Source organism: Calliphora vicina, chromosome 2 (assembly GCF_958450345.1).
Source record: "Calliphora vicina chromosome 2, idCalVici1.1, whole genome shotgun sequence".
Lineage (NCBI taxonomy): Eukaryota > Metazoa > Arthropoda > Insecta > Diptera > Calliphoridae > Calliphora > Calliphora vicina.
Genome location: NC_088781.1, coordinates 93,578,251 through 93,594,006, shown reverse-complemented (window position 1 = coordinate 93,594,006; position 15,756 = coordinate 93,578,251). Strand labels below are relative to the sequence as shown.

General features: G+C 34.2%; 1 long non-coding RNA gene across 1 annotated transcript in view; it reads left to right on the top strand.

Annotated features, from left to right (window-relative positions):
• Positions 1 to 12,014: 12,014 nt before the first annotated feature.
• The window catches only part of LOC135952162 (uncharacterized), a 34,806-nt gene continuing 31,064 nt past the window's right edge, over positions 12,015 to 15,756 (top strand). Inside the window, exons 1-2 of the long non-coding RNA XR_010576019.1 lie at positions 12,015 to 12,857; positions 12,922 to 13,139. This is a non-coding gene — a long non-coding RNA (uncharacterized LOC135952162). The remainder of the gene's footprint in view (positions 12,858 to 12,921; positions 13,140 to 15,756) is intronic.

The following is a 15,756-nucleotide window of genomic DNA, read 5'->3' as shown; positions in this document are numbered from 1 at the left end:
TATAAAAAATAAGTGAATTCGCCTGTATTTATTTCAATTCGCCACTGCTGTCACCTTGTTAAATACGCCTTGCCTTGGTTTCTAACATAGTGAATTCAAGGCGAATTTATATACCAGGTGGTGTTGATTTTACAACAAGTACAACATTTACAAAAACCACATGCAATTTGTTTTTGTTTATGTGGTTTCAGCTGTCAAAGTTTGCCTGTTGTTTTTGTTACTTTTATGTTTGTTGTAGCATTCGCCGCAACAAACACAAGATAATTTGACAGCTCAAACCTCTAAACCAGGGCACACTTAGAAAGGTGACTGCGATGAAACAGCTGATTATTTTTTTTATTCAGTTTGAATTGTCAATTCCCTTGTGGTTGTTGTGGCGAAAAGTACAACAAACCCAAAAGCAAAAACAACAACAGGCAGCTTTGACAGTTCACCTACTTTTTAACAAAAACAAAGTACCTGTTGTTTTTGTATTGTTGTAGTGATGCAGTCACCTTTCTAAGTGTGCTCTGCTCTAAACCAAGGCGTATTTAACAAGGTGACAGCAGTGGCGAATTGAAATAAATACAGGCGAATTCACTTAATTTTTATATATAAAGAGTTTGACATACGGGCGTACGGGCGAATATTTTTTATATATGTAGTTTGACATTTGTGTGAGCTATTTATATAATCAGCTGTGCTGCCGATGGCACCTTATTAAATGCACCTTGCTCTAAACCAAGGCGAATTTATATACTAGGTGGTGTCGGTGGCGAATTCAGGAAAATACGAGCGAATTCATTAATTTTTTATATATGGAGTTTGACATTCAAAACCACTCTCTCATTGTTTCGAATGTCAAACTTCATATATAAAAAATGCATGAATTCGCTCGTATTTGCCTGAATTCGCCACCGACACCACCTTGTATATAAATTCGCCTTGCTCTAAACAATATTAATCAGCTGTGCTATCAACACCACCTGATATATTAATTCGCCTAGAGTGAACTATTCATAGAGACGAAACACTCCGTTTTGTCAAACAAAAATAATTCAAATCATATGTATGATACAACAACAAAACACATTGAGTAATTCCCATTAACACAAACTCTGGTTATGTTAACTTATAGTTAATATTCTATAAATCATTCTTTTTTAACAGGATGAATTAGGTAATGTTCAAACCAAGGCGAATCTAATTAGGTGACGGTACAAATACAAGGCAAAAACAACATGCTTTTTGTTTTTGGGAAAAAATCGGGAAAGTGTCAAAAACAGCTGATAATAAATACAGATTGTAAACAAATACTTTATTTTAGACAGGGCACACTTAGAAAGGTGACTGCGATGAAACAGCTGATTATTTTTTTTATTCAGTTTGAATTGTCAATTCACTTGTGGTTGTTGTGGCGAAAAATACAACAAACCCAAAAGCAAAAACAACAACAGGCAACTATGACAGTTCACCTACTTTTTAACAAAAACAAAGTACCTGTTGTTTTGTATTGTTGTAGTGATGTAGTCACCTTTCTAAGTGTGTCCTGATTTTAGAAATAATTAATATTTTGTTGTAAAATTCGAATGTCAAACTTCATATATAAAAAATGCATGAATTCGCTCGTATTTGCCTGAATTCGCCACCGACACCACCTTGTATATAAATTCGCCTTGCTCTAAACCAGCGAAATGCAAACTCACACCACTACAGTTTTTAGATATTGTAGTTGTATGAGTTGAGAATTATTCTCTGGCAAAAACAAAAACAAATAGCTGAAATAATGAAATAAACAAGCATAAAAGCGTAACATAACCTGCTTCTATCAATGCTCATGCGAGACTGACTGTTTTTATACAATGTGTGTGCTTGCGTACATGTGAAAATAAAAACAAGAGAGCTCATTTGAGAGCTCATTGCATTTCGCTGCTCTAAACAATATTAATCAGCTGTGCTATCAACACCACCTGATATATAAATTCGCCTAGAGTGAACTATTCATAGAGACCAAGGTGCATTTAATAAGGTGCCATCGGCAGCACAGCTGATTATAGAAATAGCACGCACAAATGTCAAACTACACATATACAAAATATTCGCCCGTACGCCCGTATGTCAAACTCTATATATAAAAAATAAGTGAATTCGCCTGTATTTATTTCAATTCGCCACTGCTGTCACCTTGTTAAATACGCCTTGATAGAGACGAAACACTCCGTTTTGTCAAACAAAAATAATTCAAATCATATGTATGATACAACAACAAAACACATTGAGTAATTCCCATTAACACAAACTCTGGTTATGTTAACTTATAGTTAATATTCTATAAATCATTCTTTTTTTAACAGGATGATGCATTAAACACATTCAAGACAGCAGGCTACCAACTTCAATCTGTCAAAAATAAAATGCACACGTTTATATGGAGACGATTATTTTAACGACAGCACAGCTACACGGCCACACGACTACTCATGCGGATGTAGCCGAATTAGGCTAATTTCTATTTTTGTCAACTACAAAACAGAAATAGTGTTGCTAATATAATAAAAAAATGTAAATCAAATTAGTGCTTAAAAAAATATATTTTTTTACTTAATTAAGAGAAGTTTCTGATAACCATATTGAAATAAATTAATAAAAGGTACATAATTAATTATAACCATATATATATTTTTACTCAAAATAATTGTTTTAGTCTTAATTACTTTGGAATTTTGTACGGTTATGTTTTATTAAAGTGGTACCACTGAATTATAAATCAGCTGTTTACTTTGTAGCTGTCGTCTTTAAAATAATTCAGTAGCTGCCACACGACTACAACTGTAACCAGCTGAATTTGTGTTCGTGTAGTCGTGTAGCCTTTTATCTTGAATGTGTTTAATGCATTAAGCTAGGTACTCTGTTCCAAATTTCGTTCGAAATGCTGTCAAACTACATATAAAATAGTTGGAATGAAATATATGCGAAATAATTTCGCAAAAGCAGTACTCTGTTTTTATTGTGGAAAACATGTGAAATACATCTGGCAACCTTATTTTTCCACATGAAATAACATACGCTGCACTTCTTTCGCACGAACAGCTAGCTGTCAAACAGCATGTAAAATTTTTCGCATGAAAAAACCATAATTTTTCGCAAATATGAACAGAGTACTAAGCTTTATGCATTAAACACATTCAAGACAGCAGGCTACCAACTTCAATCTGTCAAAAATAAAATGCACACGTTTATATGGAGACGATTATTTTAACGACAGCACAGCTACACGGCCACACGACTACTCATGCCGATGTAGCCGAATTAGGCTAATTTCTATTTTTGTCAACTACAAAACAGAAATAGTGTTGCTAATATAATAAAAAAATGTAAATCAAATTAGTGCTTAAAAAAATATATTTTTTTTACTTAATTAAGAGAAGTTTCTGATAACCATATTGAAATAAATTAATAACAGGTACATAATTAATTATAACCATATATATATTTTTACTCAACATAATTGTTTCAGTCTTAATTACTTTGGAATTTTGTACGGTTATTTTTTATTAAAGTGGCACCACTGAATTATTAATCAGCTGTTTACTTTGTAGCTGTCGTCTTTAAAATAATTCAGTAGCTGCCACACGACTACAACTGTAACCAGCAGAATTTGTGTTCGTGTAGTCGTGTAGCCTGTTGTCTTGAATGTGTTTAATGCATGAGTCTACTTTATTAATTTACTTTGCATGTAAGTAGATTGATGAAAGTTGAGAATACGTATTATTATCGAAAATGTCGAAAATACCATCTTCTGGTAAATTTTTCAAAAAGTATTTATTGGCAACTCTATTTGTTTTCACTTGTAACCTACGTCTCCACGTAGCAATTTTTATAGCTAAGTCCCCTTTTACAATGCAGAAATTGAAAGACAGACAGACGAAGTTTGTTGGTGAGGGGTCGAAGAGGTAGAGTGTGTAGTACACGTAGGGTAAGAAAATGTCAAAAATCACTATCCAACTAAATTCAGTAGGCATGTATTGTGTTTTTCGAACTGTTACTTGTGTAAACGCTTGATCTTGTACAGGCGGCCAAAGGCCTGTAAATAAAGAACCTATGCATTTTACGTGTCATTGGAAATATGTTTTTTTATTTCCGACAACTTTGTACTGTATATAATCCAAGTTTCTGTATATTTCAATGACATTTTTATGTATTAAAGAAGTGCGTCCGGCCAAGGCTGCCAATACATGCAAGAAGTTATTAACAGTAAAAACAAATTAAAACTAAACTGTGCTAAAGAAATTGATATATTCTATAATACTTCAATTTGTTAGTGATAAATTAATCGTTTTTTATACATTATTGTGCAAAAACAAAAATTTCACAAACTAAAATTATAATTTAATGACAGCTAACAATTGTAAACAAATAAGGAATTTTGACAGTTGAAAGAATTCGGCGAATTCTCTTTTTCAGTTGTTCTTATGAGGTCACCTTGGCAGGTGGTGTAGATTCTATAACATTTACAAAAAACACTTGCAATTTGTTTTTGTTTATGTGGTTTAAGGTCTCAAACAAGGCGTATTAACAAGGCAAAAACAACAGGCATTTTGTTATTGTTAAAATGTAGGGTAAATGTCAAAATCAAGGCGAATTAAAATATTACCATGTTATTTACAATAACAAATGTAAACATAAACATAGTTTGATAAACAGCTGATTAAGAAACAGCTGATTTTATGCACTCACCTTGTTAATACGCCTTGCTCTCAAAGTTTGCCTGTTGTTTTTGTTATTTTTACGTTTGTTGTAGCATTCGCCGCAACAAACACAAGATAATATGACAGCTAAAACAACTAAACAACATTAATCAGCTGTGCTATCAACACCACCAAGGCGTATTTATATACAAGGCTAAACGAAAAATCGCCAAATATCGTCAAAATATTTTTTTTTAGTTTTATATTGTAAAAGTTGATTGTTTGTTTTCTCTACAAACAGACGTGTATTTCATTCGCTCCGCATTTATTAAAATTTTAATGTTTTTAGTACAAATAAAAATTTTAAAAATTAGCGATTGGACGCTTTGAAATTATATATGTGTCTAGTGATAAATATAAAAATTTGCAAAAGCAATTTTGTTAAAAGAAAAAGAACTGGTTTAAAAAAAAATAAAAAGTGTTAATTCCTTTTGTTTGTTTTAAAAGAGCACATGAATTCTGTTACGGTTCGGTTGGACTGGCGAGGTTTCCCACTAGCTCTTGGCATGTATTGACCTCAGGGAGGTCCCAACCCTCTCACCAGCCGCGAATCCGCACAGTAAACAAAAAAAAAGTAAACACTAAACAAAAACTACACTGACAACTACACCACATGAAGAATTCTCAGAGACAAGCTGTGCGTCTCTCTAGCCCTCTCTACCATGTCGTAGGCGCATCCGCTCAAAAGTTCCTACGACCCAATACCAACTCGACCACATCTCCACTTACCTCTCCATCATTGCCAGTACCTTTACTAAAGAAAAGAAATCAAATTACTTATAAATTATTACATTATTTATTATTAAATTTCTTAAATGTAAACAAATAACACAAAACTTAAACAACAACACCTATACAGATTTCCCTCAGCATTATTCTTAAATTAAAATTTATTTTTACTCAAATTCATTGATATTGCTAAAACTTTTACTTCTAGACTCAAAATGGTATGTTTACCTAAATCTAGGTTTTCGCGACTAATTTCCTACTTAATCTGAAGGAGCTCCCTAAGACGTTTATTATTTTCTAATGTTTATTTCGCTCTCAGTTTGTGACCTAGAAAAGTTTCAACGTTTTATCAAGATTAATGTATTAAATTTACTGATTATCGAGGGACAAGTGTATATAACAAAACGGACAACATATATACACAAACTAGTACATTATACGTTACACTTATAATTTTTGAATCACAATATCACTACTACACTTAATAATACTTAAATTTAATATTGTTTTTTCTTTTCTTTTATCTTATTTGCTTATTATTATTATATTATGCGTTTACAGATGGATTCTCACTATCCTTGAATATTTGGCTGCCAATATCTTATATAACAATACATTAATCATGCCATTCATTTTGCCAATTTGAATCATTATTTTTGTTTATAATGTTATTTTGTTTGTATTGTTGAAGATAAAAAATATTACCTGGCTATTCTGCCCTGTGTGGTGTTGAGGAAGTCCATGCACAGAATCCTCCAGATATAGCCAGCTGTGGCAAACAAAAAAATACGAATAATAATTCACTTGCACAAAATATATTCCTAATTATTACACAAACTTACGTTTTTTTTAACACTTATTTTATTTAACTAAACAATTTTCTTTATTTTTATTACAGGAACAAATATTTTAGACACCACACAGATTTAAAATTATTATTTTTGCTTCTTTTTAGTTTGAATTTATTTTTGTTATTGATCATGTTTCAAATCTCTCGTCCATTTAAATGCCTATTTACTAATTCTAGCGGCATATATATGTGGCGATATTGGAAAACCTATGTTGCCAGTTTTCCTCGCGCGAGAAGTATATTTAAAAAAGATATATAAATATTTATTTTAAATATATGTATTTTGCGCAAATTATTACATACTTGTAATTTCGCCATCTTTTAAATTTTCCCCTGCCAATTTATTATTTCCTTTAGCCCATATTTTCTTCAAATGGTCCTAATTGTCCATGTGTCCTAAATTCGATATCAGGCTCTCATAAAATTTAACAAGCTAGTATTTCCATTCATACTTTTAAAACAAAATTACAAAAAGAAAAATAATCATAAATTCCTAACACTGAATGGAAAATACAACACTGTAACTTTACTACTATGTTTACTAAACACAGCCACTACAATTGAATCTACAAACAGCTGACACACATATTTACATATACTAAGTACGACAATGAAGAACACAATAGACACACATGAACACGAACGTAAACAAAACAAACAAAAGAAATAATTACACAAAATTTAAATAACTAAACAACACATTAAGTGAACAACATTAATACATTTATATAAATTAAACTACTAAAACAAACAGAATAAAAACAGTGACATAAAAATAACAAAAATACTACACTTAAGTGATACAAAACAGATACAACATAAAACAAAAAAATCGGCCTAGGAATTATAAAAAGCCACCCGCAACAAAACTCCGGGTTCGCTGGTGTCAACCAGAGGGAACGGTGTGCGGGTCATTCGTTTGAGAAGCTCAACGTGGGGAACACTCACACCCTGAGATGAAGAGTCTCGGCTCTACATAAGAGTTAGCCGGGCCATCAAAATCGTAAGTATAAATTTTACATTTTGTATGCATTTTTTTTTTTTTTATATCATATAATTACAGGATAGTTCATAGTGCATTGAAATACCAACACCCATTTCAGTGACACAAGCACTCTGCCGAATCTTTTCCCGAGGAAAACATCGTAGAGGCTACCCATGATTACCATGAATTTACTTAATGAATTTTTCCTGTTACTGGATTTAGACCAGTAGTGCTCAATTGTGCTAAAAGTTAAACGAACGCCTGCAATTTATTCTTGAGGCAAAAAAAATATAATAAAAATATTGGGTTACACCTCATCTCAACATTCCCTAATCGGAAAACTATATGTCACGTAATAGGCTAAATATCTGAGTATCTTTTAGAAGTAAAAGAATCAGATATTTTTTTTTTTGGATTCACCGCCATTGTAATCTATCTACGGGAAGTATACATAACCAAATCGTAATAAGAATCTGTACTTTGTGATTACTCTTATTTCTCCTTTTTTTTCAGAATTAATTTAAATTGTACAATGAACAACATAGAACTTAGACTATATTGCACATTGGAAGTTATTATAAAAAAAACAAGAGACATCACACTTAAAACTAATATCACAGATTTGATCACAGACTTCGTATAATTATTATTGCGGTTTCCTAATTCTGATATTGCATGATCGTGGACTTGATCAAATATACCACAAGTTTCCCTTAACCCTGGCACATTTCTACAGCGGTATTCGCAAAAATCTCCATGAGATAAAACTACTACCATTATCCGGCGGAAACTTTAATTTTTTAGTTGAAATATTAGACGATAAGACGAGAGATCGAAGTCATTAGCAAACTTGTATCTAAGCTTTAATACAGTCTAAGAATTGTGGCAAAATCAATTGTGTGTAAATAAGCTAAACATTTGGTAAATTTTGGCAAATCAGATTTGGCGTTTTTAGAATAGTGCATAATTTGGCAGATTAAATTTCAATAACAAAACAAATAAAATATATATAAACAATGAGATTTTTATAAATCGGTAAATATATAACTAAACTAAATAATTAAAGTCAAAAGTAAACAATAAACATAAATAAATTAACAAATATATAAATAATCAGATAAATAAATAGTGAATATAAAAATAAGTAATAAATATGTAAATAATCTAATAAATAAATAAATGCATAAATATAAATGTGGACAAAACTTAAATAATCATAATAAATAAACATGCAAATTAATAAATAAATAAGCAAATAAAATAAATAATAAAATAAAATAACATGCAAATAAATTAATAAATAGATAAATAAATAGAATATAAAATCAATAAATAAATAAGTCAAAGAATAAATAATTGTATAAATAAATGAATTAAAAACTAAAATATTGTGTTAAATGAAATTAAAATCAAAATAAATAATGTCTGAAACTTAATTTAAATATAAAAATATATAAATAACATGCAAAAATAAAAGTTCTAATATCATGCAAACACTTAAAAGTTCATTTTTAAAAATGATTATGTATGAAAAATGTATTATAAACTTTTTCAAACATAATAAGAATAATTTATACAAACATGCAGAAAAATAAATAATGAAGATAATAGTTATAAATAAATAGATAAGTAAATAAAATTATGAATAAAAATAATAAATTCAAAACATGATATCGTTAATTTAATTTTTGGTTTAGGCAATGATGGACGGATGTGGAGGTCAAAGCGGTTACCAAAAACGATTGAAATTCTTCATGTGGTATACAAACAAAACTAAATACAAATTTTACATAGTTACTCACAGTTAGAACGCATATAACACTGATACTACACACTTCACGATACGCACGATCATGACAGGCTATCAGACATTACACAACATTCAAAACTGACAAATAACTATAAACAATTGAACTTTAACAATCATTTTCAGGACAAACGCATATAACTCTGATACAACACACTTCGATATACACATGATACGACAGGATATCAGACATTATAGTACATTCAACACTGAAAAATTACCAAAACAAACTCTAAAACAAACTCAAACAGAAACGAATACAATACATTTGGGGACACTACAAGTCACTCGCAAGCTACTGTTATTCATTCCATATGTAAAAAACTTCGCCGATCATTATATCCAAGAGTTCCACTTCATACAACACTCCATATCGTCCTAGAGCGGCTATGCAAGCCAACTCTTGCAATATAAATCACGGCTGTAATTGGGCTATAACAAAAAATTAATGGGCTATTGCCACATGTTTTGATGTCATACATGTTATTTTATACAACTTAAGATACTCTCTCATGGATTTGAGAAGCAGCTTAAGTTGTCACATTCATATTGGGCGCCATTTGTTACGGTTCGGTTGGACTGGCGAGGTTTCCCACTAGCTCTTGGCATGTATTGACCTCAGGGAGGTCCCAACCCTCTCACCAGCCGCGAATCCGCACAGTAAAGAAAAAAAAAGTAAACACTAAACAAAAACTACACTGACAACTACACCACATGAAGAATTCTCAGAGACAAGCTGTGCGTCTCTCTAGCCCTCCCTACCATGTCGTAGGCGCATCCGCTCAAAAGTTCCTACGACCCAATACCAACTCGACCACATCTCCACTTACCTCTCCATCATTGCCAGTACCTTTACTAAAGAAAAGAAATCAAATTACTTATAAATTATTACATTATTTATTATTAAATTTCTTAAATGTAAACAAATAACACAAAACTTAAACAACAACACCTATACAGATTTCCCTCAGCATTATTCTTAAATTAAAATTTATTTTTACTCAAATTCATTGATATTGCTAAAACTTTTACTTCTAGACTCAAAATGGTATGTTTACCTAAATCTAGGTTTTCGCGACTAATTTCCTACTTAATCTGAAGGAGCTCCCTAAGACGTTTATTATTTTCTAATGTTTATTTCGCTCTCAGTTTGTGACCTAGAAAAGTTTCAACGTTTTATCAAGATTAATGTATTAAATTTACTGATTATCGAGGGACAAGTGTATATAACAAAACGGACAACATATATACACAAACTAGTACATTATACGTTACACTTATAATTTTTGAATCACAATATCACTACTACACTTAATAATACTTAAATTTAATATTGTTTTTTCTTTTCTTTTATCTTATTTGCTTATTATTATTATATTATGCGTTTACAGATGGATTCTCACTATCCTTGAATATTTGGCTGCCAATATCTTATATAACAATACATTAATCATGCCATTCATTTTGCCAATTTGAATCATTTTTGTTTATAATGTTATTTTGTTTGTATTGTTGAAGATAAAAAATATTACCTGGCTATTCTGCCCTGTGTGGTGTTGAGGAAGTCCATGCACAGAATCCTCCAGATATAGCCAGCTGTGGCAAACAAAAAAATACGAATAATAATTCACTTGCACAAAATATATTCCTAATTATTACACAAACTTACGTTTTTTTTAACACTTATTTTATTTAACTAAACAATTTTCTTTATTTTTATTACAGGAACAAATATTTTAGACACCACACAGATTTAAAATTATTATTTTTGCTTCTTTTTAGTTTGAATTTATTTTTGTTATTGATCATGTTTCAAATCTCTCGTCCATTTAAATGCCTATTTACTAATTCTAGCGGCATATATATGTGGCGATATTGGAAAACCTATGTTGCCACATAGGTGGCAACATATTTATTTTATTTACATATATTTATTTTAAATATATGTATTTTGCGCAAATTATTACATACTTGTAATTTCGCCATCTTTTAAATTTTCCCCTGCCAATTTATTATTTCCTTTAGCCCATATTTTCTTCAAATGGTCCTAATTGTCCATGTGTCCTAAATTCGATATCAGGCTCTCATAAAATTTAACAAGCTAGTATTTCCATTCATACTTTTAAAACAAAATTACAAAAAGAAAAATAATCATAAATTCCTAACACTGAATGGAAAATACAACACTGTAACTTTACTACTATGTTTACTAAACACAGCCACTACAATTGAATCTACAAACAGCTGACACACATATTTACATATACTAAGTACGACAATGAAGAACACAATAGACACACATGAACACGAACGTAAACAAAACAAACAAAAGAAATAATTACACAAAATTTAAATAACTAAACAACACATTAAGTGAACAACATTAATACATTTATATAAATTAAACTACTAAAACAAACAGAATAAAAACAGTGACATAAAAATAACAAAAATACTACACTTAAGTGATACAAAACAGATACAACATAAAACAAAAAAATCGGCCTAGGAATTATAAAAAGCCACCCGCAACAATTCTCATGATGAGAGGAGGCTCAGTGTGAACGGCAGAAATGCCTACATATTTCTTAACGGGGAAAGTTATCAAAACAAAAAAATAAATGACCCCAGCTACACCAAAAATTATTTAATCGCCAAACCAGCTGAGAGAGCACGCTCTTGTTCCCCCGTGATACAATTACACGAACAAAATAATACACAAACAATATTACCAACCAATTTATGTTTAGAACAAAGCATAAAAGCAAAAAATATGAAAAATTTAAATACAACAACAACTATACAAGTTTTAAAAACACAGACAAATACTGTTAATAAACAAGCTTGTGATCCACTAACAAATAATAGTGAGAGTTTGAATGTCAAGATGACTACCCTCTACGATGGGTAGTCATCTTGACGCGATGTAGAGGCTTAAGTGCGATGATTCGCGTTGGCCATGCTGGAGGGGACAGTTTAACTTGAGTTGGCTGTCTCTGGCAGGGTCTCCCATTCCAGAAGGGCACGCGTTGAGCATGATACTAAGAACTACCCTCCCTTTGTCTGATAGCGTCTGTTCTCCTCTGGGGCGGCTATCAGATGTTATTTCCATCGAACCATTTTCCCCTCATTGAGAGGGGTGGTTAAGGTGGATAGTCCGGCTGGTCCGTAAGGACTCTTTAATGTCCGTCCGAAATCCACCAGCGTCTGTTTCCCATATTGGGCGGCTGGTGGTCTGCGTCTGTTTCTCCAATGGGGCGGCAGTTATCTCAACACCTGGCAGCAGGTATAAAATGCAAGTAATTGTCCATCAGGACTCATGGAAGAGGATAAGGCATGCCCCATGTACCCGGTCGGGGGCGACAACAAAGGCGATACATCCTCAGGTGATGTAAAGTCCATGCTCTCGGAAGAGGGCATGGATTGCAATGACGCCACTGATCCAGCCGACACTGAAGATACCAACTCAGTCTCTGAACTAGTTGGTACATTCTTTGAACGGATGGATGAGGTGGTGGACGAGGACGCCCTCCTGAATTCTGACCAGGAGGACGCCGACGTCACTATTGTAAAAATGGAGCATGGTGAGGGTGACCCAGATAAACCTTCACCACTCTAAAGCAGCATCAGCTGCACTGCTCCTCCGAATTGCTCAGAACGGGGAGGAGCTAGTCATGGTCCAGGAACCTTGGGTCCATCAGGACCGTATCTGTGGACTATGTTTGAAGGGCTATAAGCTCTACTTCGCTAAAGGCGCAGGTAAAATTAGATCCTGTATATTGGCTAAAAGCTCTTTGAAAATCTTCATTCTGTCTGATTACAGTAATGAAGATACAGTAGCAGTCTCATGGGAAACTAATGAAGGCTGTTTGTTATGGCTGATATCCAGCTACATGGCGCATGACCACGGGGAGCATCCACCAAACGATGATATCCGTAGTGCTGTGAAAAAGGCGAATGAGTCCAGGATACCATTGGTTATCTGTGCTGACGCTAACTCGCACCACATTGTATGGGGTAGCAGCGACACCAACACAAGAGGTGAGAGTCTTTTCAGTTTCATACTTAATAGTAGTTTGGAAGTAGTTAATAGAGGTTCAGAACCTACCTTCATTGTTTCAAACAGAAGTGAGGTACTAGACTTAACACTTGTGAGTGCTGAGCACCACAGTATGATTAACAATTGGGCTGTCTCCGACGACTGCTCTTTTTCTGATCATCTATATATTGATTTCAATATCAGTGTAACTTATAGGAATGATAATACCATTCTAAATAGGAGGAAGACCAATTGGGAGTTGCAGAGTGATGTACTCTCCCGGTCTCTACCAAACCCGCCCACTATTGAAAATAGGGACGATATTGAGGTAGCAGTTGAGGCACTTACAGAAGCGTTCCAATCAGCTACTAATTTGGCCTGTAAGCCGAATATCTGCAGGGGTAGGAATAAGCCACCCTGGTGGAACCCTGAGATTGCACACGCAAGAAGGGCGTGTCGTAAATTGTTCAACGAGGCAAAGAGGCTGGGTAACTGGCCGGAATATAAGTCCTCAGTGAACCACTTTAAGAACCTTACGAGGAATGCGAAAAGGAAAGCCTGGAGGGACTTCTGTAGCGGCGTGGAAGGATCCTCTGAGACTAACCGATTACGTAAAATTCTATCAACTTCACCGGTTGTACCGAGCTATATCCAGAAACCCTGTGGTAGATGGACTCTGAATAGTAAGGAAACACTTGAGGTCCTATTAGATACTCATTTTCCAGGTTGCCTTCCAGTCGATGATGAGACTATGAATGGGGCTGCCGATTCTGTTGCTCCGGGTGATAACTCTGTTCCGATAAACAGGGATAGAATCCAATGGGCAATCAAAAGCTTCGACCCGTTTAAATCTCCTGGGCCGGATGGCATTATTCCTGCTGATCTTCAAAAGAACGAAGAAATAGTTGTACCATGGCTCATTAGCATATACACAGCGTGTATTAGATGGACCTATATCCCCACATGGTGGACGAGATGCAGAGTAGTCTTCATTCCTAAAGGTGGTAAGGCGACTCACACTAAACCAAAGGATTATAGGCCAATTAGCCTTGCATCCTTCCTGCTGAAAACCCTAGAAAGGGTGATTGACGTATATCTGAGAATGACCATTCCGTCGGAACTCATCTCTAAATCCCAACATGCCTACACCAAAGGCAGATCTGTGGAAACAGCTCTACATTCGCTAGTTGGCTCCATTGAGGAGTCGCTAATACATAAGGAGTATTCACTTGTTGCCTTTCTCGATATTGAAGGAGCTTTTAATAATGTCAGGCCCGATGCCATCCTATCTGCGATGGATGAACTGGGAATTGATCTATGTGTTCGCCGACTAGTCGAAAAGATACTCGGTTATAGAGTCATTTGTGCTACTTTAGGTGGTGTAAGTGTTTTAAAAGTGGCCAATCGTGGAACCCCGCAGGGGGGTGTTTTATCACCACTTCTGTGGAATTTGGCTATGAATTCCCTGTTGATCAGGATGGACAACAGAAGGATCAAGACAGTCGCATATGCTGATGATGTTGCAGTTTTTATATCTGGTAAATTTCTGGATACAATATCCAGTTGTATGGAATCAGCATTAAGTACACTGAGTGAGTGGAGTATTTCATGTGGACTTAGTGTGAACCCACAAAAAACGGAACTGGTTCTCTTCACTAGGAGGTATAAGATCGATGACTTCAGACCACCTAGACTGAATGGAATCAGTCTTGAGATTAGAGATAATGCGAAGTATCTTGGCATCATTCTAGATAAAAGATTGTCCTGGAATTTGAATATTCAAAACAGGATTAACAAGGCTTATGTAGCCATCTACTCCTGTAAGAAGGCAATTGGTACAAACTGGGGTATTATGCCGAAGGGTATCAGTTGGATCTTCAAAGCAGTTGTTAAACCCATCTTGTTCTATGGAGTGTTGGTGTGGTGGCACGCCTTGGATAATGCTACTCACCGTAAGGCTGTGGAACGAGTTCTCAGGACTATTGCGATACTGATTACAGGCGCTATAAGGACTACCCCCTCTAAGGCACTTTTTACTATCCTGAACTGGTTACCAGTTGATTTGATGGTGATACAAATGGCTCTCAACTCTGCTGTGAGACTAAATGCTGGATGTTCGTGGTATGGTAAAGATCATGGGCACTCTAAGATACTGAACTACTATGGGTACTTACATAGTAATGTCGATTACTGCATCGCAAAACCATTTTTCGATATGCATTTCCATATTAAGATCCCGAATAGGGATTCATGGCAGCGCGGACTCTTACCCCCTGATGATGTCATAAGGGTATTCACTGATGGCTCAAAGAGGGGCAATAGGGTCGGTGGTGGTTTCTTTATTGAGAACTATGGGATTAAATCCTATTTCAGGCTACCTAACTTCTGTACGGCTCTTCAGGCGGAAATTACGGCCATTAAACGTGCATCCAACTGGCTGAGGTTTTATCAAATATCTGGTGATATATGTATATTTACCGATAGCAAGGCTGCCGTTAAAGGAATAGCGGGTGTCTTTACGACATCTAGGTTAACCGAGGAATGCCGGGTATCCCTTAATGAGATAGCGAGACATTCTAGGATAACGCTTATATGGGTCCCTGGCCATGATGGTAATCA